Source organism: Crassostrea angulata, chromosome 1 (assembly GCF_025612915.1).
Source record: "Crassostrea angulata isolate pt1a10 chromosome 1, ASM2561291v2, whole genome shotgun sequence".
NCBI lineage: Eukaryota > Metazoa > Mollusca > Bivalvia > Ostreida > Ostreidae > Magallana > Magallana angulata.
The window spans coordinates 49,893,330-49,911,531 of record NC_069111.1 but is presented as its reverse complement, the minus strand read 5'-3'; the positions used below and the strand labels follow the sequence as shown (position 1 = coordinate 49,911,531).

At 33.0% G+C, this 18,202-nt stretch overlaps 1 long non-coding RNA gene across 2 annotated transcripts; it reads left to right on the top strand.

Annotated features, from left to right (window-relative positions):
- The first annotated feature begins 1,514 nt into the window (after positions 1–1,514).
- On the top strand, positions 1,515–17,878 carry LOC128186889 (uncharacterized). Of its 2 annotated transcripts, XR_008243991.1 has the most exons (4): positions 1,515–1,532; positions 1,688–1,790; positions 14,994–15,242; positions 17,504–17,878. It is a non-coding gene; the product is annotated as an uncharacterized LOC128186889 (long non-coding RNA). The 2 variants fall into 2 exon arrangements; XR_008243990.1 differs by lacking the exon at positions 1,515–1,532 and having other exon boundaries at positions 1,642–1,790.
- The last annotated feature ends 324 nt before the right edge of the window (positions 17,879–18,202 follow it).

Sequence of the window (18,202 nt, the reverse complement as noted above, 5' to 3'; positions counted from 1 at the left end):
GTATGTGTGTTTTTTTTTTGTGTGTGCCAGCACCCACTACCACTGGGCCATACTTTGCTAATACGGTATCGGGCTATTTATGGAACTATGTGTAAAATTCACATCTTGCCTTCAGCTACTTCAACACTAGCTGACCTCTTTGTGAATGTCTCATTTTGCCCTCAACCACTACTACGCGCTAGAACTATGGCTTTCTGTGGGAACAAATTATCTTGCCTTCAACGTTAGGTAGCAAGGGACAGTTTCGGATAAAGTAGCCGTCAATATTTTTGTAAAATTGAGAGTTGCCGTACTTAAAGGCTTATGAGTGTTGCTAGAATTCATGAAATGATTTTTAATGATTATCTTTAGTTAGAGGGGTGTCTCTTGTTTGAAATTGATATGCAATATGTAGGCCCCATATGTTAGGTACATGAGAATCAGAAGTAAAATGCGAAACCTGCGGCTATGACTGTTGTGCTGACTTTATACAGTGAAATTGCAAGTTACAGACGGAAGGTAAAATAACACGAAAAGTAGGTGGATGGGACATTGTAAACTATACACCGGTAAGTTTCTGACATGTGATGATGCAACATGCACACGGTACGGAAGGTCAACCCACAATGGTCCTCTGAGTTGACGCCTCCTCTAACTTCCAACTTTTGCCACTACAGCCATTTCTATGAAATTCTTATTGTACCGTCAACCAATATTATCCTTGTCCTCCGTCTGTGAATCGGTGTCATACCACTAGGCCAAGGTGAAGTGGTTTTATCCCCAGTAATGTGCAGTAAACTAGGATCTATACACATACACTAGAAATCATTAAACTGCAACAATAAATGTCCTTTACTGTAAAATTGATTCTTTGGTAGCATCAACAACGATTTATATATTTATCATCTATCATTTATCATTAAATTATTCAGTGGTGCCACTGATGTTCGGAAAATTAGTTGTACAACCTACAAAGGGAAGTAAAAAATAGTAGTTAAAGGCCCTCAGTTAATTCAAATATTGACTGTAGAAATATAAAAAAAAAAGTTAAGCTTATGTCAGAACACTTTATCATGAAACATGTTAAACTGGAAATCGAGATCAATGATAAGGTAATGAGTGAAAGTGTGCAACAGTTATGATTACAAAATTTGTATTTTATTTCTTGGAACATAAAAATTATCTATAAATTGGAAGAAAAAACAAACAAACAATAGAAATCTTAATCATGTGTTTGGTCTGTCCCACCCAGGTACAAGTACAAAACAAACGTCGGTAAATAAATGTTGCAGGAGATTGCTTCCTTTGATGACAGCAGTGACTTGTTGGGCAGGTCATGTACTTATGAATTAAAGTGGTTTCAATGGGAACGCACTCGTTTCGTTGTTTCCCTTACACCAGTCGGATTGTAAAACAATGGGTATTAAGCAGGACCCCCGGAGTCATCCAGTACTTCTTTATTTCCGGTCTCCCACGCGCCTACAAAGATAATAAGTACATAAAAAAAGACGGAATTTCAACCTATGTTTTAAACTAATTGCCGCGCACGGCTTGTAAGTTGATCTACCTATTTTGTATGGCAATACATTCCTGTTATGTACAGATATCGAAAACATACATCAGCTATAACGTTGGGCTCTCAATGAAAAGTACTAGCATAGATTACCAAGTCCTGTGACATTGATTCATTTACTTTTAATTGTTGAAGGGAGCTCGTCTGGCTGGCAGCGATCACTTGTTTGATATCGTTACATCGGGGTCCATTGGAACTGTACAGTGCCTATCCGCTGAAAAACACTTGATTATTAAAGGTAGGTCCTTTTCATGCTATAATTACGGAGTGCACGAGGCAGCAAGAAAAGACGATATTAGCTCCCACGCAAATTAGATTATCAAGAATTAATTCGCTATTGTTCCCGCACTCTTCTTGTCCTTATAACGAAGTTACGAGTTTATTTTAATTAATTTATTTTTGTCTTTAAACAGAATGCTCAAGACGTAGTAACACTAATTATTGCAAGAAAATTGAATAGGATATCCGAAACCTAATTCTTTCGAAAAAAAAAATTGGTCGTTTTTCGATGCAGTTGTTGGTAAAATAAATGTAGTTTATACAACTTATTGACAAAAGAAAATTATCTATCAATACTGTCGATAGTTGGCGAGCTGTAACCTAATTAGTATTATTCTATAAAATTTCATCTGGCCTCTTGTTAGCAAAAATTACAGAATAAAATAAACCTGGTATAGAGATCAATGTTTTACTATAAAAATAATAAATCCTGTTAAAGAGGTTCGCTCCTTAGGTTTTGGGTAGCCATTTTGGATCACCTCTAGTCTGAAACTTCTGCATCACATATTAATGCTAGTAGTATATAATTTATATTTTACAATGCCAAATAAACTATATTGAATAAAATTGTTTTTTAAAAATTACATTTTTACAGAGTTTAATAAGGGACTATATTTTGTGGCGGAAGGTTTTCAAGAAGGGAATGAACAATTTATTTTCGTAACTCTTTAGCTTTAGAGTACTGTTACTTTAGCTTCCTAATTTTCAGCGCAGACAGAACTTCTAGATAGTTTGTGTATTACGATATGCTCATGATGTTCCAAAAAACATATTTAAACAATATTTTTTAGATTTCTATCGATATATTTTGGCATGTTTAGCTTATATTTTACAGAAGTTAGGAAAAAAATAACCGCAATTTTGGCCTAAAATTAGCTTTTTTCATGCTATATCTCAATTTTTTTAAATGTGACCCCTACTTGTTTTACTTTAAAATGAGACATTAAATGTATGTCTCTCTGTGTGCAAAGTTTTGGAAAGGTGACATTACTATAATTTTTTTTTAATTTGCGTTATAATTTGATTACTCCAAAATTTTGTAACATCTGTTGTTGCGTTCATTATGTACTGGCCTTTGAAGCCACCAGTAAAGCAAGAATTTTAAAACTTTGACTTAGATTTTATTTTTATAGTCACTACATGTGTTCAACTTCATACTGTATTAAAATCATAACTACATGTAAATAATAGTTCAAACTATAGATATTTGTTTGATATCTTCAAATTATCAATTTCCATGCCAAATTTTAGCAAAAATTTCAGGAAAATTATCATTTCTGTTTGGGGCCCTATATTTCCAAAAAAATGGCATGTGACATGGGTCACAAATAAAATAAATGAACATGTTATGTCCCCATCTTTATATTCAAGAGGTTTTCGGATGATTGACATTACTATTATTTCAGGTGCCAACCTCTTTAATATTATTTCTTTATATTAAATATAAAAATACTACTTTTTTCCCTTGTGACTTGTTTTTGTTTACACTACCATTTACCAACCTAATTTTTCACTGTCTTGACAATAGTTCTGTGTTTTTTAATCGTATTTGTAAGCAACATATAAACTTTTAAATATTAAAATTTTCAGAAGGTTCCTCACTTTTAGACTACTTTAAAATAACTTACTAGACTCGTAATTCACTTGCAATTTTCAATATCAATGATATTTGGGGCGACTTTTTTTTTACATTGTATCTAAAAAGTTTCTCAAATCGGTCAATTTTTCTTTACATTTTAGACCTCAGCCATTTAAGATAACAACGATTATGCATATATATTGATAAAATTTGCTTGCAACATGCATATTGATTAATCTGATTATTTTAGATTCTTTAATATTATCATGGGATTTGGGTTTTTTTCTGTAGGTGCCCTAAGTAAAAGAGCACTATTCTTCTTTCACCCTTTTCTCAATGCCACAATTCCCTTGTACTTTCTATTTCTAATAAAATCTATATTGTAGCGTGGCACTGCCTTTGAAGCAGGACCTAAACTAGACAAAGCTTGACGGATATCAAATGACTATAATTATTCGAAGTGTTGGTTGTGTTGATAAATATAAATTATAAGTAAGTGCATTGTAAAAGAACGAGGGGTACTGTATCTACCTAAATGAAAAAATCTCGACCTTATGGTGGGTTGTTTTGAATTCTGGCCATTGTTTTATCAATCATGTAAGGAACATACATTTATAATTTTCAATATTTTCAATTGATGATATTATTTTCATTGGGGAAATTGTTTTAATTATTTTAAACAAGTTGAGCAATGTTACCATGATAACATAGCTTGAATCTTTGCCATAACACCAGGATATGGGGAGTTGCGAGATAAAGTGTTGAACGAATCAATAGCGTATGAGGATTAAATTTAAGTGATGTATACACATGTAAGGAGCATTTGTGATCAGCAATTAAATCTTTTTATTTTAATTAATATTTTTTTGTTCCTTTACCATTCACAAAATGTAGCAAATGTTATTATTTAGCAAATTTGTTGTCCTTTTATACTTTGTCTTATCAATGATAATGCAATTAGCTTTATCTGCGAATACATGTATCTTTATCATACACTGTACCCTAATGGGTTGGTGAGGGTGGGCTGGGAAGGGGGGAGGGGGGGGGTCATCATTTTCCTTGCTTTAATTGTTGAACAGAAACATTTACACTTGTAGTTAAATTTCTACGATTATAATAAGTATGTTAGGAACAGATTTCCTTTTCAGTTATATGGCTTTATAAAACAATTATAATTTGGTCGTTCTGTTCGACCTTTACATTGTTATACAGGTCTCGTACCATTTAAGGCTTCAGGTTTACTTATAATTACGTCTTAGGGAAAGCTGTTATATACGTTATATATTATACATGTACAACGTATATGTATGGCCGATTTATCGCAATTGAATGTCCTATAAAATGCAGTATGAATTATTAATGCTTATCAATATTAATGATTAACAATAATAATAAATGATGAACAATAAATAAATAGTTAACACGTGCTACATGTTCCAGTCAAAAAGAAAAAAGGTTTGGTGTGCTGGTTATGTTTGTTCGCGTTCATGATTTAATAATCTCTTTTTGCAATATAATTCTACCTCAGATAATGCAATCCTTCTAAAATTTCCTTTTCACTTCACCCATTATTTCAAATTTCGGTAAAATCCCTTTCATTTAATACTCTTACTGATTTGTGTTTGAATTCCTACGCCAAAATAAAAAAAAGTGAAATATCCCGTTACAAGTAAAATCCACTCGTTCTTAGGACAACGACCTTTTTCATTTGTTTTTTTATTCTGATATAAGTAGATCATAAATCGTTTATCCATTTCCCGCCGAACATTATACGAGGAAATAGATATGGACTCGGTAAAAGTTTGTAATCATGGAATTGAATGCCTGCAGTCTTACTTCATAACGATCTTACAATCTTACACTCTTTTAATATGGTTACATAGTAATCTCATAAACTGTAGCATTATAAACCTTAAAACGAAAGAAAACATGACCAAAATCGTGATAGTCCCTTTGATGTATTTTCAAATCTTGGAATATAGTATCACAATATTTTCAAAGAATTCATATTTACAATTTTCGAGATAGAATGATATAATGAACTGTTGTTCAGGTGAGCGATATGGCCCATGAGCCTCTTGTTTAAAAACGTTATCAGCAAATTTATTTGACCGAAATGAACACTAAATACATTTTATAACAAACCAGATTTGTCAATGTAATAGAGCATTGGCCGATTTCTGCAAAAAGCAAAACTCGATGATAAGACATGAACACAGAGCATAAGTTGTTGTTGAATGGACTTTACAATTATCCATCGTTCCTTCCTCTCGATTTGTAGTGGCGGTGTCTTTCTGTGTTAATGGTTGCCCGGGGAATCCGCCTTAGTCTTTGCATCGAAAGTATAAAGGTTTCAAGAAGACTTAGAATTTGAATTATGTTGCACATTGAACAATCTTGTTTTGGATTTCAAATTCAAATCTTTACTCGTTTTAAAGCTGAATTATCTTTTTATGAAACCTCTGAAGAGATGTAATGTTCTTAAAAATCGCATACAACATCACGCTAACAATATGTTTTTTCTAGTTTTTTCTTTTAATGGGTACAATGTACATAAACTAGAACGTGTAAAAATAAACCTCAGTTTTTAACAGGGTTTTCCGGTTATTGAACTGGTGGAAATGGCGGGCGGGCGGGTGCCAAAAAGGCACCCTTATTGTAAGGATAATTCCTCCTACAGTTTTTAAGATAGGAAGCTGTTGTTTTGCAGATCAGTTGCATATATCAGAGATGTGCATACGATTTAGATTTCTGGTAATAGTGTGAAAAAAATGCCAACTATTTTTGGCAAAATATTTCATATTGGGTATCCTTATTGAACGAATAGCTCCTCCTACAGTTTTCAAGATAGGAAGTTGTTCTTCTGCAGATCAACTGTACGTGTATCAGAGATGTACATTTTACTTGAATTATGATTTTTGGTAATTAATGAAAAATACCAGCTGTTGAACTCAACTATTTTGTTTTAAATGTTGCATGTAGAGTATCCCGTTTCTTTGGAAAGGTAGTGTTTATCAAATCAGGGTTGACAAATGGGTTATAGGTAGTTCACACAAAAGAAAACCCGAAAAAAGACACATTGACACGTTTTATTCTTGTTCTTAATGGTTTACTGTAGAGGTTTAGTTTAATTAAGTTTTTTATCTGATTTATACATTATTTTGAATACCTTTCAGGTGGTATTAGACACCTCGCAATATTAATGTGGATAAAAGTACATTGAAATCAAAATTTACAATATTTGCCTAGAAAAGTATTTAATTTTTTTTGGAAAGGTTAAGGTGGCTCACTACACATGGAAATATTTTCTCAAATAAGCAGAAAATTACTCTCAAATCAGCAGAAAATTACTTAATTATGAATGATATCATAATGAATAAGAAGTATTTAAGTAAAATAGGCCAAAAAATGTGCAATTTTGGATGAAAAATTACATTTTTGAAAATTTGAAATTGATTCAGTAAACATGAACAAAAGCTCCAGGCGGATTTGTACTCATGAACTGCGGTTCAGAAGCCCAATTTTTTTTACCACTGAGCTTCGACGATATACAATCCAATCGAACGATATAAACAGTTTAACAAAACATTTAAATCGCCATCTTGTGACGTAATGTCCTAAAAAGTATAAGTCTAGGTGAAGTGGGGTACCTTATAAGTATTCTAAAACCCCTGTCACTGTAGGGTTCATGGCGTACATATTCGCAACCGATGCTCTAACCCATTGCTCTAAGCTCTTTGGTAACATATTTGTGGCAGAAAAACCCTATAAAATTAAACTGAATTTTATTGTTTATTTCGATAGGAAGCACGTCACAATGTGGATTGTCCCATACCACCTTTATAGACATTAAGCAACGAACGTTTTTGTACAGATTTGAAGGAATTCGATAAAGAAAAGCTTCTTAATTCTTTATTGTGCAAGATCGCGATAAAGAAGTCAATAAAATTAAAAATTAACAAGCGTGGGTAACCCCACAAGAGTTAAGTATTTTTTCACTCTATTTTTCATTGTAAATTATGAGCCATTTCCAATCGACAAACGCATCCCATAGAAAATGTGCATTGATCTTTATTGGCGTGCGCTGAAATTCAGCGTGAAAATCACCAAGACCCTCAGTGAAATGGATGCATTAAATGTTTTGGGATCACATTTAATTTGTTCTATGTCTAAATTTTGGGTACGGACTTGGCCTATTCATTTATACAAAAACTGTATATTACTATGGAATGTCACTTTCATCCATTAGGCTCGTCACAGTGATTCTGTTTTTTTCCGGGTTTTCCCACAACCTTTCAGAGTGTGATAATAGATGGGCAATATTATTGAGTTCCCAAACTTTAACGTTGAGCATATAATTACGGTTTAGGGAGAATCGTATGGAATGAAAACACCCAAGAATCATCATTACATCTTTCTTTGTCTTTCTCAACAAAATTAATCTTGTCATGGATTATAACGCAAGAAGACGATATAAATGTAGAAATTGCATATGTCGCTACGAAAACCGTCGTAAAAGACACTTCTAAGTACAATAATTATCACATCTTCCTAACAAAATTGATGAGAAGCATGTAAAATCAAGTCTTTAGCCGTCCCAAAAGAAAATAAAAAAAAACACAAGATAAGGAAATGTTTGAATCTACCAGCCGTTGTGTATTCACTGAGCAGAAGAAAGGATTGTCTTTGTCCAGCAGATTTAGTAATCAACTCTGTCTTACTTTGTGAGAATAATATTTACAATATACGTGTTTACCCAGTTCACTTTTTTTTATTTTTTAATTACTTTCAGTATGATATACGATTTCGCGTTTTTGACTGAAACTTGATTGCCTTTGTTTACTTTTAACTGGTAAAGTATTGAATAATGGTAAATGGTAAAATGTTTTGTATCTCATGACATTGAAGAAAGTCCTAATACTATAAAATGGAGAGGTAGGGAGAAAGCGTCGCATCTAGGTACACCTGCGTGTCAAATCGAAGTACCGTTACAAGACATATCTAGAGGTAGGTACAATTACGCTTCATTTAGAGGTACGGCTACACGACATATCGAGGTACGACATATAGAGGTACGACTACACGACATATAGAGGTGCTGCTACACGACATATCGAAGTCCGACTACACGAAAGATCGAGGCACAACTACATGACTATCTAGGTACAACTACACGACATATCGAGGCACAACTACATGACTATCGAGGTCCGACTACACGACATATAGAGGTACGACTACATGACATATCCAGATACGACTACACGACAGATCGAGGCACAACTACACGCACGACTATCGAGGTACGACTACACGACATATACAACGACATATAAAGGTAGGACTTCACAACATATAGAGGTACGACTACACTACATATCCAGGTACGACTACACGACATATAGAGGTACGACTACACGATATATAGAGATACGACTACACGACATGACACATCTAAGAACAAATAAGCAGCATATATAGGTACGATTGCGCCTCCCGTCAAGGTACAACTACCTACGCGTCTTATCATAATATGCGACACAGTGGAGAACACGTAAGCATCTCAGTGCGACTCCGCCAGATATATGTATTATTACGCGCCATAGTAATGTTCTATTACATGTTGCAGAGAGATATGACTAGAATGATGCGTCTTACTCGAAGAGCCTGTATTGATCAATGACGAGTCTATTGTCATTTATTTCAGTGTATGAAATACACACTGTGTCATTTTTTCATGACAAAATGAACAATTACATGAGTATAATGCCTTTCTTTTCAATATTTTTGAAAAAGGGGAAATTGCATCAATAATCTGAAACAAGAGAAGGGAGTAATGGAAACTTATCGTAAACACAGACAATCAGTTCCGTTCTTAGTGTAAGAAAGTCATTTGCATTGCTCTGGATAAATGTCATCATTATAATGCTTTTAACACCAAAAGATCAATCACTTCTAAAACCAAGTCATCAATCATTCAAGGATTATCACCATTTATGACCACATAATTAAGCGTAAATAACAAGATTAACTCGATGAAATATGGTTAGAGAGTATAAGAAAACTATACCAAAAGCTTTTGCCAAGAGGATTTCAAACACTTGCTACAAGGAAAATAGTATCGTATTCACGCAATTAACCCGTTCCATCAACTTAACTGTACATCAATATTTTACGTAGGTTCACCGAACTAGAATGGAATAGAACAAAATCTTTTTAATGAAAAAATACCAACATGATTAAACAAAATGAAAAATTTTAACCACACTCTTAATCAATGAAAGCTGTTTAGTTTGATAGAAGATTTGATAACAGTTTCGTCAACAAACAAGACCATCCCAAACATTTTGCATTCATTAATGAAAGAAAATTATTTTGTTTCCATTATCATCAGCTCCTATAGAGATATGTACAATTATTCTAAAATTTAAAGATGAATTATTTGAATGTGATACATTATTGATAATGTGACCTCGAATTGTGAAATTGTATGTCCGCCTGCATGATTCATGTTTTACCACTATGAAAATGAAACACATTTTACTCACCAAAATTTAGTTCAATTATTAGATGTGGCAGACTGTTATTCGACACCATATTTGGGGTGGTTTTTTCATTATAAATAGAAAATCAAACCTTATCTAGATTTTGAATATTGATACTTATATGTCACTTCATACCCACTGATACTTACCTAGATAATAGCTTCAAAATCATGACACTTCGAAGGCCACCTTAACATTGCCTTTAGCTACGTAGAAACCCACAGTGCACTAAATTGTCGATAAACTTTCTTAAAAGTGACATAAAGACGCAAATGAATCATGAAATAACAGTACTTCTGTGTTGACTTAGTAAACTTTCCCCTACAGATGTAGGCTACTTCCTCGATCTTTGAAAACAGAGTCGCTTTGCTGCCACAGGGTGCTTGAAAAGTGAGAAACCCGATTAAGTCATTTAGGACTTTCGTACAAATTTGCAATAAATAAAAAAGGTCGACAATTTTAATGGCATGAAATAAGACGTAGTGTTGGTTTACCAGAGAGAACCACTGGATAAAGGAAATGATGTATAGAACTAACTTTCAATCATAAGATTTTCATTAACCATTAGAGCATAAGAGATCTGCTTTGCAAAAGTACACGTTTTCAGAACCTGCCATTACAGTAGGGTTATTAGACTTGTCATAAGGTTGATTAGGGTGGGTTTTAGGAGCATAATGATGACCAAGCCACCACTGACACCCAGGGAGATCAATGTGACTGTCAAACCTATTTACAATGTCCCGTTATAATTAATCAATTTGGGATTTCAGTCATCCTTTCTAATTATCCTCGACTCATACAACCTGCGTGTTTGGTCACTGTAACGTTTTGTTTCGCCCTACCCGAGAATACATCGCCAAAACACGTAAACGAGGTGCGTATAAAATACAGGTAATTAATAGGAACTATGCTAGGCTTGCGTCATCATTAACTTACGATGTAATGTGTTTTTAATCACCGTTTGATGTTTCATTTCAATCTGACAAAAGAAACAAAACTTCCTAAATCCCTACTGCTCTCATAATCATGATATCAACTTCCTATGTTTATGTCATGTAATGCTTGTCTTTCCTTTGGAAAATTTAAGAATCAATATTCCATGTATCAAAGTTTAATTTACTGTTTTATATTTGTTAGCACCGGGCAAACAAATGCACAAATACAAGAGCTTTCGCTGGAGGCCCACTGGCCGTGGTTGCACCCCGCTCGCTGCTTCGTGGTCTTGTGGTATTGATTTTACTTTTCCATAACGGAAAACCACTGTCAACCCTTTGTTATGATTTTATCAGCTCTTCTCTACCTTGATACAGTTTTTCTTGATTGTATATTTGAAGAGTTCACCTGTTAGTTCAAAGTTTTGCATTTCTATAAGCTGTATTATTGCATACACGTAAAGCTATATCTAGAAACAATCTTGATTTTTTTTTATAAGATATTAATTTTGTAACTCTTAACTGAATACTCTAATAATGAATTCAACGCATCGCATTAGCAATTTAATAGGATTTTGAAACGAACTGGAACATTTCAGAGTTTCAGCAACGGTGAAACACTTTAGCAACTAAAACAACTTCGGTGATAACACTTTAGCAACTAAAACAACTTAAATATGTCTAGCTTTACTTGGTTTGTATGAGTGCTTCTCTTCATAATTAAATATTCAGTAATTAAAAAATTAATAGTGCTAACAATTAATGGACGATTAGAAAAAATTCTACACATCTTTTCATGTGTATTTACAATGAACAGTTAACTAAACAGTAAACCAAACAGTATCAAGTAAAATGACGTGGAAGTCAATTGTTTGGTAACTTAACAATTAGGTACACACAAAAATTCAGCGAATTTCCTTTATCTTGATGGATAAAGCATTTAATAAAATTAATTGATGAAAAGATAAACCGTAACAACTTCGTTTATCTGATATACCCACTGCGGCCAATGCTCTTGTTAAGTATAGTACGGGAATGATGGAATCCATTAACAAACAGATTCGTGGATTCGATTATCTAAGATTGCTGTTGACGCATCATCTCCAGCATTGACCGGAGTTTGACAAACAAGGTGACACCTTATCCAGCAATATTTTGCGTGGCGAACCAATGTAATGTGTATTTACTTTTTTAGTGTTTGGGACTTTACAACCCAATATAACAATTAGTTTCCGCTCGAGTGTGGACGACGAGCGGTGATGATATTGTTTGATACGCGTTTGGCTCTATATGTTGAAACCACATGAACCTGTAACAAAATAAAACCACGTGTACTCTCAATAGATGGATCAATATTTTTATGTTGTACGTCCTTTCAAGACATTATATCTAAAGATCGTTTAACATGGAAACTCTTAATTATAAGTAATAATTTTGGTCAGAATTTCAAATGGACATTTGATTATGTGTGTGTGAATTTGGACAGGGCTCTTTTTGTGCAGTGTCCTCCACCACCCTGTAAAGATTGGTAATACATGTACTTGTGCTCGGATTTGTCCTGCGCATGAAATGAAGTCTCATCCTTCAATGCACGCACCTAACAAAATCGTTCAAAAACAGATCGAAAACCTTCATGAAACATGATCAATTACACCCTATAAACCCGAATTCAATCCTTATTTGTGGGAGATTTACTGTAGCCTGTCAAAAATAGTAAAAGACTGCGAATGTCTTAAACAAAACAACTCAAGAACGGTCATAATTTTTCAAAGTCTTCAAACTAGACACCAGTAGACGTCAGTTGCTGAAGGAGTAGACATAGCAACGTCAATCCAGAAAAGTAAATATCCGACTTGAGTACCTTGTTAATTTTGGACGAATTTCTGTCAATATTTTCTGCTAATTTGACCAGGAGTTATTGAATCAATAAAGGACAAACAACATGAGTAATTTATCTCTGATGACATTGTTTGCCTGTCATTAATTTCTAATGCCATATACACAGTTACAATGTTCATCCTCTTAAGCAGAATTTTCATTGTCTCTGAATTAATACACGTCGATACACTTATCATTTCAACTCGAACGCTTCCAGTCCGCATAATGGTTTTCTGTCCTCTTTAAAGATTCCAATTTTAAGGCCATTTTTGATACTATCTAGCATTAAGTTGACAACATAAAAGATTTTTACAGGAGCAAATTTCACATCAAACCAATGTCTTTGATATTTTTTAGCAACGATTCGGTATTACACCTAAGATCATTATGCTGACAATTCAAAGAGCAATGCAAAACTTTATGGACATTTGCAATCCAATAAAAAGTGGGACTATTTCAGGTTTATGAATTATTCATCATAGTTATCGTTCTTGCTGTGATCTATGAAATGTCTTAAGATATTTCCAACACACTATACGACAGAAGCACACAATGTAACTTTATTTGTTACTATTAACAGTAACCGAACTATTCTTGGCCCAGTCACCTTTTCAATAATTTGTTCCAATTATTTAGTTCTTTCTTGTTACAGATGTAATTGTGACGTTGAAAACTAAAATTAAGAATTTGTTTAAGTGATCCAGAATAAATTGAAAACTATTTCCCCTTTAATAATGCTATTTGATATGTTCAGCTCACGTACTTAAAGATTGATTTTGAATAATTGTTCAATGCCTTAAAAAGTTATCAATCGCAATCAGCATGGAAGGTAGATTATTTTGGATTTTTTACGTTGATAAAAAAATAGGACGATTTGCAATTCAGTTCTTTCTATTTTTGTTAGATTGCATAGACTTTTGTTTATAAAAGGAATAGAAACCAAAGTGTTTCATTCTTTATGTCTGGAAAAAAAACAACCTTGAGTTAAAATGGTATTCTCAAGTTTATATATAACATCACTTATCATAAATGAAACCAAACATGGTTCGTATCTAGATGTAATTATGATTGCAATGATTGTAATCCTAAAGACCTTTACCCCGAGTGTCTCGTATTACAGTTCCAATGTAATGAAGCCTACATACGGCTAACTGAATCAGGAAGATTCACTAAATATCAGCAAAATCCAACTTTGTGTAACATTGATTTGATTTTTACATGTTAATAAAATTCATAACCAGACTGTGCAAGTATACAAATTGATAGGTTGTTTTCAGAAGTGTTTGTCTTATATATGTAATTAATTTTAATTGTGAAAGATAATAGATGCCACTTAATCAAGTCGGTCATGCTTTTTGAAACAACCGTGAATTTCTTTTGAGTAAGTGAATTTATAGGTTTTGAAAACACACTGGAATAGATAATTAAAGTGTAATATTCTATATGAATGCTAGGAATCGATTGTATCTCATATCATATGGTCAAAATCTCTAAAATTTTGTAAATCATTACATGTAGTTTTCATTTCCATTACTTTCATTGCTATTACCATCAGCATGATCCCCAGTTTCATCGTCTTATTATCAAAACAAGAATAATAAACCTGATTTTATCTGAAACAACAACAAAAGATGTCGCCAGTAATTATTGTATTTTATGCACCTCTCTCTAATTTACTTTTTTGAGATAAAAGTTATTGTTGGAAAATTAAAAGCGTATCAAAATACGTTTGTTTTAGAATATTCATTATAAGGGTCGAATGGTTAAGGCAGTTATTAGTCCATATTGATCTCCTTATGATTGCGTTCTCTGTATTAAGATACAGGAAATTGCTCTATTTTTAAAGTTAAAATATATATAATTTTTTTCTTTAAGAAATGGTTATTATAGCTTAGAAAATCGCATCTGGAATTTGAAGGTAGACCTGATGGTTAATTTGTTGACCCTCCAACCTCCTTAATACAATAGGTCACTAGGGTTCATTTTTTTACCCATGACGTCACAAGATACCAATGACATCCCCCTCCTGTCTTTAAGTGGCTTCCTTGTCCATTATTTCAGGTGTTGTTTCTTTGTATGGCGCATGGATATGTTAACTCCCACGTAGCCTGTGAGCTCAATCTGAATCAATTAGTTATATAGAAATTCAAACACTCGCTCCTATCTAAAGGGGGTATCGGACTTTACATATATATGACATTCAGTCGCAAGGTATTTCATTCTTTCAGATTTATTCTTACGGGGATGTCGGCACAGAGGAACTTGCTACTTGCAGTCGTTGGATTGTGTTTTTGTTTTCAACTGTTACCTGTGAAAGCATTAAACTGTAATGACATCTGTATGAGCGGCATAGCTTCAGATAGTTGTAACTGCAATGTTAAGCTTCCATTTCGTTGGGGAAAACGGTCGACTCTTCGACTTCCATTTAGATTTGGAAAACGGAGCAGCTCGAGTATGGAATCATACGGTGACGACAGGTGAGGTGTTATTTAACGTATTATACCAATTTTATTTTGTTTGATTTTTGATTTGGAGGTTTGTGATTTTCATTTGAATTTCTTCGGTTTTTGTTTTTTGTTTGTTTGTGTTGTTGTTGTTTTTTTTTTTTTAATCTTTCGTTTATTTCGCATTTCATCTATAACATGGATTTTTTAAAGAACAAATTAAGATATAAACCACTGGAACACATTTAAAGAATTTCAAACGAAAATTTTCTAGCCTTCATTCAACAAAAGCAGATGAGAAATTTTTTTGTCACGATTCAAATTAAAAGCAAAATGAGGACAGGCATATCTCGATGTTTATTAAATTCTATGTGAAATCCTAATGCTACATATTGAAACACTGTCTGTCTTCAAAACTTTGTGAGCTGCTCTTTTCCACAATGAGAAAATTGAATTGGTTTATAGCCTTAAGTCTTTCAGTAAAATATATTTAGAATATCCCTATCTTTTAAAGAGTGTTGAATGAAAATCTTTTAATAAAAATATCATTATTAAAATAACTTTAAAAACTATAAACGTATTATATATGGCGTGTACGATATTTGGCGGAAATTAGTACATGTATTTGAACATGTTAGCTTGGATTTTAATTAGCGTATTCCTGAATTTGACTATTCTTATACATACATGTACATGTATATGCATGGCATTTAGCGATGTACATGTACTTGATTCGACGGAAGCCACATTCCGCCAAAAGTACGTTTACAGTATAAGTTGTAGGAAAATTAATGAGAATAACAATCGTTGATAATACCCTTCAGAAAATTTCGATTCTTTTTATGGATTCTGTTTAATTTAATAAACCTGAAGAAAAAAGAAATATATTTCGGTTGCAAAAGTGATGAGCATTTTGCGAGAAAAGAAAAAAAATCATGTCTTTTAGATCAAAGATTATCCCCTTTCAGATTAAATTTAGTAAGCTTTGAAATGTGTCACTGTAACTTATATGGTAAAAAAAAATGAACAGAAATTAATGTACATGTAAACTAATTTGAATGCCAAAAAAGTGTCTGTAGAATGTAGAATCCATTTACTACTTTACTATTCTTTTTCGAGGAGGAACTCTTCAAAAGGAAAAGAAATTACCAGCCCCGTGCAACTTCATATCCTTGATTTAGTAATTTTTAACAAACACAATATTGGATGTCTATTTCTATAGAAACCAATCTGTTTAAATTTAAGACTGTCATAAATGTCTTAGCTTGTCATCGTAAAATTTCATTAAGCAAAGGACTCCTGCTAAATCCCCCAAATAATGGCCGACACGAATTTCCGTTGTAGATGGCTACAATAAGATGTAATTAGTATCTTGGCAATCACATTCCTATTTTATTTTATATTCATCCGAGGTTTACGTGTTATTATTTGTATTTTAATTTTCGGTTGTGCGCAAAAGAAATTTAATCATCGTGTATTTCTCGTAATGGTTAATCAAATTAATTTATTATGTATCAGTATTGAATATCAAATCATAAAACTGAACTGAGTTCAAATTCTGCTATATGTCACGTGTCATTTTTATTTGTTTGAATTCATATTTTCTATTTGATCGAGCTTACATTGTTAGGTATCATAAAATGGTGCGAAAATTACTCATATATGTACCTCATTGAAATCTTTTCAATATCACATACATGTAGCATTAAAACTAATTATCCGAGTACCAGTATTTCGTTCTTACATACATGCACTTGTGATGTGTTTTAATATCACAGCACTTGTTCGCTGGGCAAATGTCAATACACAGAAATGTTGTAATAGCCCAAGTATTGTAGCCCGAAATGTATTTAGAATATTTTGGAATGGTATTTTCTGACAACTACATGTATTCACTTTTTCGACAAAAAAATATCCAAAGTATGTTTGTCAAATGTTGTGATAAAAGGGATTTTTGCAGTCTTTTTTTACGTTTACAACTTGGTATTAACCTTTTTTAGCAGCAGAATACAAATACAGTCATTTTTTTAAATTTCATATCAGAGTCATCAAGTATCAAGATTAAAGGAATAATACATGCGAAGTTTTACATTTTAAGTTCAATTTTCATCAATCTATATATTCAAGACCATCGAAAGATACATGTATAATTATAATTTATTACATGTACACTATTCTAGCTCTTTCCTTTGCGACAAAATGGGAGTGAACTCAAAACTTGATACCATAAAAAGGAGTTACTAATCTATGTAATTTCAATGGTGTTTACAATCATGCCTTCTCTGTCTTTTCAGGGTTGCAAAACTTCACGCTTTAGCCAGAATTTTGGCAGCTGCTGACTACCCGGAATATTAAATCAAGAGAAAATGTTGCAAAACTGTGTGTGAAGACTGAAGTGCCTGGTGTGAAAGAGAGTTATCACAATTCTAAAAGAGCCGGACTCCATTTTGTCAATTGTACCAATTTTGTTGTCCATGTGACAAATGAATAACTGAAAATCATAACTATGTCATTGTTGGATCGGTGATCAAAACCCACTGTCAGTAATGGTTAATAAAGTTCATTGTATGGCAAACAGCTAACATAAGATATGAAATATTGTTTTGCTTCAAATTACAAATGTCACATCACATAAACTTGTATTAAATATTCCATGAATATATATCAAATTGGACTTCATTAATGTAATTTTCGTTCGTAGCAAAAAGAGCATTTGAATATTGTCTAATTCACAGGACTGTAGTAGAGCGACACGTTTAATTTTCTATATTACTATTACATATGTTTTTGCCTCGTTTTGATGCACATGTATCGCGTTTGTACAAATGCATGCCGCCATTGCAATCATTTTCTCCAATCAAATTGTTCGAGTTGCTAACGCGTACTGCACTTGCATCTTGCCAAATTTCAAGTTTATTCAAACTTGTACTACATGTTGGTCATTTATATGCATCATGCGTATATTGCTCAACAGACGGGCTTGCGAAACATAG